Here is an 11694-nt window from a genome sequence, read left to right as displayed (position 1 = left end):
AAGGCTGTTGCTCCTGCCCTACCCCTACCACCCCTGCGGAAGGGCCTGCCTCTTCCTCTGCCTGTCATTTTTTAAATCACCCTGTGACAAAACTCTTAGTCCCTATACCGCTGAAGGACTGCTGCAGTATAGGGCAGCGGTCAGCAGTAGTGCACGTCAACCCTATGTATTGTGGACCGATAGCGGTCCTTACAGAACAGCAGACTGTAACGCACTCAGGCCTATGTACCGTAGCACCCTATACCAAGTTACCAGTCCTTATAAGAACTTTTGTGGACCAAGCAGGTTGTGTGTTAGTGATTAGCAGACTGTACGTCAGTCCCTATACCAATGAAGGACTGCTGCAGTATAGGGCAGCGGTCAGCAGTAGTGCACGGCAACCCTATGTATTGTGGACCGATAGCGGTCCTTACAGAACAGCAGACTGTACTGCACTCAGGCCTATGTACCGTAGCACCCTATACCAAGTTACCAGTCCTTATAAGAACTTTTGTGGACCAAGCAGGTTGTGTATTAGTGTTTAGCAGACTGTGCGTCAGTCCCTATACCGCTGAAGGACTGCTGCAGTATAGGGCAGCGGTCAGCAGTAGTGCACGGCAACCCTATGTATTGTGGACCGATAGCAGTCCTTACAGAACAGCAGACTGTACTGCACTCAGGCCTATGTACCGTAGCACCCTATACCAAGTTACCAGTCCTTATAAAAACTTTTGTGGACCAAGCAGGTTGTGTGTTAGTGTTTAGCAGACTGTGCGTCAGTCCCTATACCGCTGAAGGACTGCTGCAGTATAGGGCAGCGGTCAGCAGTAGTGCACGTCAACCCTATGTATTGTGGACCGATAGCGGTCCTTACAGAACAGCAGACTGTAACGCACTCAGGCCTATGTACCGTAGCACCCTATACCAAGTTACCAGTCCTTATAAGAACTTTTGTGGACCAAGCAGGTTGTGTATTAGTGTTTAGCAGACTGTGCGTCAGTCCCTATACCGCTGAAGGACTGCTGCAGTATAGGGCAGCGGTCAGCAGTAGTGCACGGCAACCCTATGTATTGTGGACCGATAGCGGTCCTTACAGAACAGCAGACTGTACCGCACCCAAGCCTATGTACCGTAGCACCCTAGACAGACCAAGTTACCAGTCCTGATAAAGAGCTTTGTGGAACAAGTGAGTTGTGAATGATTAGCAGACTGCAGCAGAAGGGCAGCAGTCAAGTATAATATTCTTTCTATATTTGGAAGAAAGAATATTATACGTGTACAAGCCTATTACCGTACCACTGATACCAGTCCTGAAAAGAACCTTTGTGGAACTAATAGTAACAGCAAGTCTTTAAAATTATCCTCACTGCCTGACACACTGCTTCCTGCCTGTCCCTATACAAATTGGCAAAAAAGAGTAGGCTGGAACGATTAGCTGGAATAGCTCTTTTGTGGACCTGATAGTAACAGCTAATGATGATGATGATGATGATGATGAAGAAAGACTAATCTGGCTGAGCTGTCCCTAAAATAGCAGCATACAGCGCTCTGTCCCTTTATCTAAACTGACAAAAGAAACTCAGGCTGCTGACCTAACACCTATACCAGTCCTGAAAAGAACTTTTGTGTACCAAATAGCTAGCGTTTTCTCTGTCCCTACTCCACACAGGATCCTTTCCCTACAGTGACAGAAGAAAGAATGTAAAATGGCCACCGGATCGGGTGTATTTATAGGTTAGGGGGAATGTCCAAGTGTCCATGAGCTGTCATGTCTCAATTGGTTGTCCTGTAACACATGATAAACGTGTCACGAAAGGTTAAAGTTCTTGTATACATTAAACACGTAAGTCCGCCGGGGCGAACGACGGAAAAAGGCGTTCGAACCCGCGGACGGCGAAAGTCGGAAATTCGCCGCGAAACGACCGCCGGGCGAAACGTTCGTCCATCACTACTGGTGTAGGTGTACTATTTGGTGTGCAGTATATAGGAGTGTAATACATGTATAAATTACTTGCACATATAGAAAGCATAGTATAGTGCATTTCCACTGTGCAGCATTGTGACTGCTGAGCGGTTCTGCAGCGATACTACAAAGAGTGACAAGCGCAATTTGTTATATACCTTCTTCCACATACATACTGCACTTCTCTAGAGACTTTTGTCACAGGGTCATTTAAAAAATGACAGGCAGAGGAAGAGGCAGGCCCTTCCGCAGGGGTGGTAGGGGTATGGCAGGAGCAACAGACTTGAGCCAAAGTGGCAAATTGCAGAAGGTGCGTGCGATTACGTCAAAGGACGCACCAGACTTGGTTGAGTGGCTCACTCAGCCTTACTCTTCTGCACCCTCCTCATCCTCTCGATCTGCACCCTCTTCTTCACTCTCTGCCATGTGCACCCCAAAGACACCACCACCAACACCACCATATATTTATTTATATTTATATTATTTTCCGATCCATCACAAGACATTTCCGATGCGCAGCCACTCTTGGCATTGGATCAGGAAGAGGAGGTAGCAACAACCGGCACTCAGCAGTCTGACGACAGTAGCCAGATCAGCCCAAGGAGGTTGGTACCCGGTGTTGCTGCCTACTCCGAGATCTCTAATTATAGAGGTGAGGAAGGTGACGTCAATGATGATGTGTCTAGTGATGTCACGTGGGTGCCCACAAGAGAGGAAGAGGAGGGGAGTTCAGAGGGAGATATGGACCAGCAGATAGGGAGGAGAAGCAGGCGGAACTTAGATTGCACAGGAGGGACAAAGCAGACTGCTAATGTATCAGGAGGGAGGCATCAACCATGTATGGTCACATCTGGCGCTCCCAGGACGCCGGCACATGGCTCTACAGTGTGGGCTTTTTTTAACATGTCCACTGCTGACAATAGTGTTGCCATCTGCAATCTTTGCAGTCACGGTAAGCCCAACACTCACCTAGGGACGACCGCCTTAAGAAGGCACATGAGCTGCCATCACCGAGCCCAGTGGGAGCAATGGAACCCACAAAGCCACACTCCAGGCTCTCACCGTCCAGCCTCGTCTTCTACTTCTCCTCCTCTCTCCTCACAATTGTCCTCCACTCCACCTTCCATCATGCCGTCCTCACGTTTTTCTGCAAAAAGGCAGGCTTCCATGGGCCAAATGTTAGAGCGTAAAAAAATGATGAAGCCGGATAACCCTCTTGCCCAACGGTTGGCGGCTGGCTACTGCCATATAAATTGGTGGACTCGGAGGCCTTTCGAAAATTTGTGGCCATTAGAACACCACAATGGAAGGTCCCAGGAAGAAAGCATTTTTCGCAGAAGGGCATCCCAGAGCTATATGGCCATGTTCAGCAGCAAGTGAATGTATCTTTGGCATGCAGTGTAAGTGCCAAGATACATCTGACCACAGACAAGTGGTCTAGCAAACACGGGCAGGGAAGGTATATAACTTTTACTGCCCACTGGGTGAACCTTCTGACGGCCATCAAGCATGTAACCCGTGGCACCCGTGTAGATTTGGTTTTACCGCCACGGATTGCATGCAGGCCTGCCTCTTCTTCTCCTCCTCCTACTCCATCCTCCTCCCTCTCCTCCTCGGCTGACTCCTCCTTTTCCTCTGCTAGCGTCTCTTCCGCTGCGTCGCCCAAGCTCCCCAGAACCTATTCGACATGCCAGGTGAGACGTTGCCATGCTGTGCTGCATCTGTTGTGCCTGGAAGCCAAGAGCCACACTGGCCCTGCACTGCTTTCAGCTTTGCGTTCACAGGCAGATCAGTGGCTAACACCGCTCAATTTGACAGTTGGTAAAGTGGTGTGTGACAATGGTGCCAATCTGCTTAGCGCATTGAAACAGGGCAAAATTACACACATGCCAAGCATGGCACACGTCTTAAACTTGGTCGTGCAGTGATTCGTTGTCCAATACCCTGGGGTCCAGGACATCTTGCCGCAGGCAAGGAAAATCTCAGCCCATTTCAGAAGATCTTACACGGCCATGGCTCGCCTTGCTGACATTCAGCCGCGACACAATCTGCTCCAGCAGAAACATGCAGTTAACGACTACCTGTACGAACTCTGAGGCAGAACAGGTTCTAGGGAGCTTGGTTTTTTCACCGCACCATCATGGTGCCATCAGTGACATTGTACCTTATGCCTTCTTTATGGAGCATGCATTGCGTCGTGTCATTGATCAAGCCGTGGAGGAGCAGGAGCAGGAAGATGAGGAAGTCGCAATACTGGATGAATTCCCGGGGGGGCTACTCTATCTGAGACAAGTCTAAACAGGAGTCTGAAGAGGAGTCAGAGGAGAATGGTGCCGGGGCGGATAAGGAGGAGCAAGAAGAGCATACTTTAAACATTTCTGGGATCTCTGTTGTGTGTGGATGGGGAGAGGAGAACATGGAGGACGACATTTTGCTGGATGATGAACAGGAGCCAGGTCACCACACCGCCTCCAGTTTAGTGCAAATGGGGGCCTTCATGCTCCAGTGTTTTAACAGGGACCCCCGTATAAAAAGCATAAAGGTCAAGGACCAGTACTGGGTGTCAACGTACTTAGACCCCTGGTACAAACACAAAATAGCGGGAAATGCTACCACCGTCACGGGGCTATGAGAATGGAGCACTTCCAGGCCTTGCTTCGAGAAATGCTACATTCTGCTTTTGCATGCGCTGGCAGAGGAGGAATTCCCCCTCCCAGAGAAAGAGTTGTGGGTACCAATCCAACAGCGCCTGCAAGAAGAGGGCGGTTTGAAGATGTGTTGGTGACTTCTGATATGAGGTCATTCTTTCAGCCGACCCATCGACAGGTGTCATCCGGATCCAGCATCAGGGGACGCCTAGACCGACAGGTGTCCGACTACATCGGGTTAACGGCCGATGTGGACGCTCCGAGGAGTGATGAACCCCTGGACTACTGGGTGGGCAGTGACCTCTGGCCAGAGCTTGCCCAATTTGCAATGGAACTGTTGGCTTGCCCCTTGTCCAGTGTCCTGTCTGGAAGGACGTTCAGTGGAGCAGGGGGGATCATGACCAATAAGCGCACTCGCTTAGCTCACAACAGTGTTGACTACCTCATATTTATAAAAATGAATGAGGCATGGATCTCGGAGGAATTCAACACATGTGACCAGTAGACCATGTATATGTATAACTCTATAAACGATTTATTTAATCGAGCACATGGACCTTTTTTCTACCTTTGGCTTACTTCCTTGTACAAAAAAAGCACACCGTACTATATGCCCATACCCTCCTGTTTGAAGAGGTTGAGCGGTGTCATATTTTTAGGTCCTGAAGCAAGTTGCTGGTATGAGTGCTGCTGTTAGTGCTCTCTATCTCGGTGCTGGTGTCAGTGCTCTCTCTCTATCTCGGTGCTGGTGTGGTGTCAGTGCTCTCTATCTCAGTGCTGGTATGGTCTCAGTGCTCTCTATCTCGGTGCTGGTGTGGTCTCAGTGCTCTCTATCACGGTGCTGGTGTCAGTGCTCTCTATCACGGTGCTGGTGTCAGTGCTCTCTCTCTATCTCGGTGCTGGTGTCAGTGCTCTCTATCTCGGTGCTGGTGTCAGTGCTCTCTATCTCGGTGCTGGTGTGAGTGCTCTCTCTCTCTATTTCGGTGCTGGTGTGGTGTCAGTGCAATCTACCTTGGTGCTGGTGTGGTCTCAGTGCTCTCTATCACAGTGCTGGTGTCAGTGCTCTCTATCACGGTGCTGGTGTGGTGTCAGTGCTCTCTATCTCGGTGCTGGTGTGGTCTCAGTGCTCTCTATCACGGTGCTGGTGTGGTGTCAGTGCTCTCTATCTCGGTGTGGTGTCAGTGCTCTCTATCTCGGTGCTGGTGTCAGTGCTCTCTATCTCGGTGCTGGTGTCAGTGCTCTCTATCTCGGTGCTGGTGTCAGTGTTCTCTATCTCGGTGCTGGTGTCAGTTCTCTCTATCTCGGTGCTGGTGTCAGTGCTCTCTATCTCGGTGCTGATGTCAGTGCTCTCTATCTCGGTGCTGGTGTGGTGTCAGTGCTCTCTATCTCGGTGTGGTGTCAGCCCCTGTACACACGGTCGGAGAATCCGTCGGAATGTGTCCTATCGGACCGTGTCGTCGGATAATCTGACTGTGTGTGGTATGCATCGGACTGATTCCGTCGGAATATCCGTCCGACCCAATTTTCCAACATGTTGGAAATATTTCCCGACCAACTGGGCCGGTCGGACATACTCCGATCATGTGTAACGAATTTTGATCGGACCAAGTGCCACGCATGCTCAGATCAAATTCCTACATCAAAGCTATTGGCTACTAGCCTGAATGTAGTCCCATCGTAACGAAATTACGTCATCACGTTCTGAAAGATCAGATTTTTCGACAACTTAGTCCGACCGTGTGTATGCAACAGTTTCGGACAAGATCCGACGGACAAGATCCGACGGACAAAATCCGACGGAGAAAATCCGACGGATTTGGTTGTCGAAATCTCCGACCGTGTGTACAGGGGCTCAGTGCTCTCTATCTCGGTGCTGGTGTCAGTGCTCTCTATCTCGGTGCTGGTGTCAGTGCTCTCTATCTCGGTGCTGGTGTCAGTGTTCTCTATCTCGGTGCTGGTGTCAGTGCTCTCTATCTCGGTGCTGGTGTCAGTGCTCTCTATCTCGGTGCTGGTGTCAGTGCTCTCTATCTCGGTGCTGGTGTCAGTGCTCTCTATCACGGTGCTGGTGTCAGTGCTCAGTCTCTATCGCGGTGCTGGTTTCAGACAGTGAGGGAGATAGCAACGGAGAAGCTAATCAGCAGGCAGTGCCAGCACCATGGATGAGGATCAGCACTGGACTGGCACCTCCAGACCACCGCAGTGGAGCCCTGCATAGGTGGGGGTAAGGGAAAGGCAAAGGAAGGGGCTCAAGCACAGGTTGGCACACTGGGACACTGGCACAGGACTGCGCTGCCCTGACTGTGGCACTGATCATCTCCTGCACCCCCTTCATAGCCTGTCCTGACCTTGTTTCTCCTCCAAGGCCTTCATGCGCTCCTGAATTGTAAAAATTTCACAGATAAAAAAAGAATGCTTGTCGTTGTCGATCCCAGATTCACTTAATATTTTTGTTATGTCAGTGTCCATGTGGTGGGACTATGTGGGCACAGCTAGTAAGTATTTTGTGGCTGAAAATATGACCTGTAGGTTTTTAAGGTTCGCCTGCCATTAAAGTCAATGGGGTTCGCCGCGAACTTTGCGGTTCGCAAACTTTTGGCCGCGTTCGTGGTTCGCGTTCGTGAAACGTCCCGTCGGACGTTTGTCCATCGCTACTCCCAAATGCAGGAAAGGATCCTAACCATGATGCCACTAGTCAAGGAACATTTGCAAAACGCCCAAGAGAATCAATGATGGGTCTATAATAGAGCCACTAAAATAAGGCACTTCCAAGTGGAGGATTGAGTAGCGGTGTTGATTCCCACTATGGAAAGTAAATTCTTGGCCAGATGGCAAGGTCCCTTTGAAGTTGGGAAAAAAATGGAAGAGGTAAATTATAGAGTCCACCAGCCAGGCAAGAGGAAACAGTATCAGGAACATAATGTAAACTTGTTAAAGCCCTGGGCAGACAGGGAACAGGTGACCTCCCTGGCTAGTGCAAGACTTGAGCCTCAGGTTGGGGTGGAGAGTGTCTAAGTAGCAAATACCCTGTCTAAAATCCAAGGTCAGCAGGCAAATAAATGCAGAGAAATAAAGCAAATATTTCAGGCTTGCTGGGGCTAACTAGTGTCATAGAGCATGATATTATCATGGAATTTTGTCCTGCCCTATCAGAGGTTTAAAAGAAGGCTGTTTCAGAGGAAGGGAAGAAGATGTTAAACCTGGAGATTATTGAAGAATCGCAAAGTGAGTGGTCAAGCCCAACTGTTTTGGTACCGAAGCCCAACGGGACTCTGCGATTCTGCAATGATTTCTGGAAACTCAATGAAGTTTCACGGTTTGATGCCTACCCAATGCCCAGGGTGGATGAGCTTATTGAGAGACTAGGTCCAGCTAGGTATATCACTACATTAGACCTTACCAAGGGGTACTGGCAAATCTCGTTGACTAAGGCTGTTGGGGGGGGGGGGGGGCGACTGCTTTTTATACCCCAGAGTGGAGTTTTCAGTACAAAAGAATGCCTTTTGGACTACAAACTGCTCCAGCCACATTCCAGCAGGCCATGGATTGGATTTTACGACCTCACCAGGAGTATGCCTCAGTGTACTTGGACAACACTTGGTCACTTTTAGCAGAGACTGGAAATCACAGTTGCCCAAAGTTCAAGCAGTGCTGGACTCTCTTTGGAAGGAGGGGTTTACAATAAACCCTGAAAAATGTGCTTTGGGAATGGAGAAGGTGAAATACCTGGGCTATAGCATGGGTAGAGGAGTGGAGAAACCTCAGGTCAGCAAGGTAGAGGCCATACATAATTGGCCCCACCCCCTCACAAAGAAGCATGTACGTGCATTCCTGGGCATGGTGGGATAATACAGGAGGTTTGTACACAAATTTACCACATTGGCGGCTCCATTGACTGATCTAAGGGTTGGAAATCGGTCATGGTGGAGTGGAATGCAGACGCTGAAAAGGCTTTTTTGGAGCTCAAGTCTGCACTGTGCCAATACCCTGTCCTGATAGCTCCCAATTTTTCAAAGGAGTTCATTGTCCAGACTAATGCTTCTGATGTAGGATTGGGAGTGGTGCTGTCATAGGTTATTCATGGCAAGAAGCATCCGGTAATCCTTCCTCAGTAGGAAGTTGACCCCAACAGAGAGAAACTACACTATAGTTGAATGAGAGTGTCTGGCCATTAAGTGGGCTGTAGAATCCCTCAAATATTATCTCTTGGGGAGGAAGTTTAGGCTGATTTCTGACCATGCCCTATTGACATGAATGAGGCAAGGTAAAGGGACTAATGCCAGGGTTACTCGTTGGTTCCTGGCACTCCGGGAATTTAAATTTGTAGTGGAGCATAGGCCCTGGAGACTGCATCAAAATGCAGATGCCCTCTCCCGAGTCTATTGTGGCATTTGAGCCCCTCAAAATGTGCACAGCACAGGGATGATGGGAGCCCCTCATAATGAGCACAGCACAGGGATGGTGGGAGCCCTCATAATGATAAATTCACCAATTACGAACGTTTGTAATTGTTACAAAAAGTTAACGAACCTAACAAAAATTTGTATTTCGTACGAATCCAATGGCTAATACGAAACGGAACGAAGCGAAACAAATTTATTGACGGCGCACCTGTCTAGCTTGTGGACTCTAACTTTCACACAGACCAAATAATATACACCAAATTGGGTTATTTTTACCAAATATATGTAGCAGTATAAATTTTGGCCAAAATTTATGAAAAAAAAAAAATACTAATTTGCTAAATTTTTTAGCAGAAACAAAGAAAAATGCTTTTTTTTTTTACAGAATTTCCAGTCTTTTTTCTTTTATAGCGCAAAAAATAGAAAACCCAGCAGTGATTAAATACCACCAAAAGAAAGCTCTATTTATGGGGAAAAAAGGACAAACGTGTCATATGGGTACAGTGTTGCATAACTGAATAATTGCCATTCAATGAAAGCTGAACATTGGTCTGGTTAGGAAGGGGGTTCATGTGCCCAGTGGGGTAAGTGGTTAAAGAGGCTAAAGAAACGTACCCGGTGCTATAGGCTCCTGCTGCTCTCAGTCAAACACTTATGAGGTGGAAGCGGGGGAGAGGCTTATCGATGTGTGTGCCTATAAACACACACAACCCGAATCAGGAGCATGCACACACGGGTGTCTCCTTGGCACCCGGAGGCATGCAAACGTGGGAGGAGCTGATATAGCCAGCAGTGACTGCTGGAAAAGGAAGGGAGCAAGCATTCTGTGCAATACCATTGCAGAGAGAAGGTGAGTATAACTTTTTTTCTATTTTGTCTAATTGTGCCTTTAGTATCACTTTAGTAAATTTTCTAAACTGAACTCTGTCTATCTGGAAAAAGTTTTTCTTATTCTTCTACAAAAGCAGAAACTTTTTAATGACTATTGTCTTTCATGTTTCCTTATTCACTTCAAGGACCCAGTGGATCAAAGAGATGACTCAGCCCATTGAAGAGTTTTGTGCCACTGGTGCAATATGTACAGTAAATTCTCGTACCTTTATTGATCGTGTCTTGCGAGTTTCAACTGCAATTGTTTAAATAGCTCTTACATGATGTTGAAAGAAGGATGATTACTCCTTTGTGGAAATAGAATCGGTGTGTTAGCAGCAGTTCTTTTTTACCCATAGAGTTTCTGACCTGTGCAAGTTAGTACTTAAAGCTGTTGTAAAGGCACGCATTCTATGCATGAAGGTAAAATACCTTCTGGGTGCAGCAGTCCCCCCAGCCCCCCCAATACTTACCTGAGCCATAGGCTCCCGTTGCTGTCAATCACAGGCAGAGAGCCAATCAGGAGATAAATGGGCAGGGCCAAACTGCGGCTCCGTGTGAGAATGGACACACAGAGCCATGGCTCAGGAGCGTGCCTCCTTGGGTGCAGCTTGCTGTGGGGGCACCCGGCAGGAGGGAGGAGCAAGAGGGGCTGGCTTGGGATCTGAGGAGGGGCTCTCAGTGGACCAGGCTCTCAGCGGATTGCTGAGCCAGGTGCCGGTCCAAGCATCTGGGTGGATACTGACCACGTGGTTGGGATCTTTCCTGAGCCTGGACCGCCTGAGTGACGTCAGCCAACAGCAGGCTTTAATGAACTGCACTACTGTGATCCATAGGTGAAGTATAGCCAAAAAAAGCTTTAGCCATACTTCTCTTTTAAACCTTCCTTGAACGCAACACAAGATCACTTTTAAGGACAATTATGAACAAGCCCACGACTTTAAATACTTCATAGAAGCCCTGACTGGACATTTACCCACAGTCTCCTTTTAGGGGCCAACTGACTCACTTCAGCAAAGTTTGGGTGTAGCAAATCAAGACGAAACAGTAGTGCCTGTCACCAGCAATGGTTAGGATTTTCAACCATTGCCTCCATCAAATCTCAGAAAAGTCAGTCTATAAAGGCCTGAGGTTGACAGTTTTACCCTCCTCCAGCAGTCTACACAATGGGTCCATTATCACTCCCAAGCTCAGGTAGTAAACAGATCAGCCTCCATGGGTGTCTTAAAGCCTGACACTGAGCCAACATTTCCGTTCTAATCGGAGGAAGATGAAAAGTGAATTTCAGCTCACAAACCTATCCTAATGGATAGGGCTGTACTATAATTTCACAATTAACATGCATATGTTCCCATTGTGAGTACATCACTATTGTTGCTTCAAAATCAAAGATATTTTTCCACCACAGACATTTATATCAGTCTAGCGCTTTTTTCAGTGCTTAAAAATCAACTCTTCTGATTTGACATTTTATAACTGATGTTTAATTTACTGTGGAAAAGTTACAAATATACAATATCATGCCTCTCCTGCTTAAACAAAAAGCTTAGTGCCCAACGTGCGGTTTGAACCCACGACCCTGAGATTAAGGGTCTCATGCTCTACCGACTGAGGTAGCCGGGCAGATAGTTCCTACAAAGGCTGTAAGCTAATCTCTACATGGGTCATGGACACTGTTAGGGGTCTTTTTTTTAATGCTTTGAGTCATCATGAAATTTACTCAATATGTTTTTAAACTGAAATTCTTTATATTTTTCACGCATGTGAAATCTTTATTCACCAATAAAGTGAAAATATATTAGCTCCAAAAAATATATTTTCAAAGCAGAGAACA

General features: G+C 47.7%; 1 non-coding gene across 1 annotated transcript; it reads right to left on the bottom strand.

Moving 5' to 3' along the window:
- Window positions 1-11410: 11410 nt before the first annotated feature.
- TRNAK-CUU (transfer RNA lysine (anticodon CUU)) lies at window positions 11411-11483 on the bottom strand. Its single transcript has one exon. It is a non-coding gene; the product is annotated as a tRNA-Lys (tRNA).
- Window positions 11484-11694: the final 211 nt, after the last annotated feature.

Source organism: Lithobates pipiens, unplaced genomic scaffold (assembly GCF_037356315.1).
Source record: "Lithobates pipiens isolate NorthernLeopardFrog02 unplaced genomic scaffold, aLitPip1_a1.2 Scaffold_8, whole genome shotgun sequence".
NCBI classification, from domain to species: Eukaryota; Metazoa; Chordata; class Amphibia; order Anura; family Ranidae; genus Lithobates; species Lithobates pipiens.
This window is presented reverse-complemented; position numbering and strand designations above follow the sequence as displayed.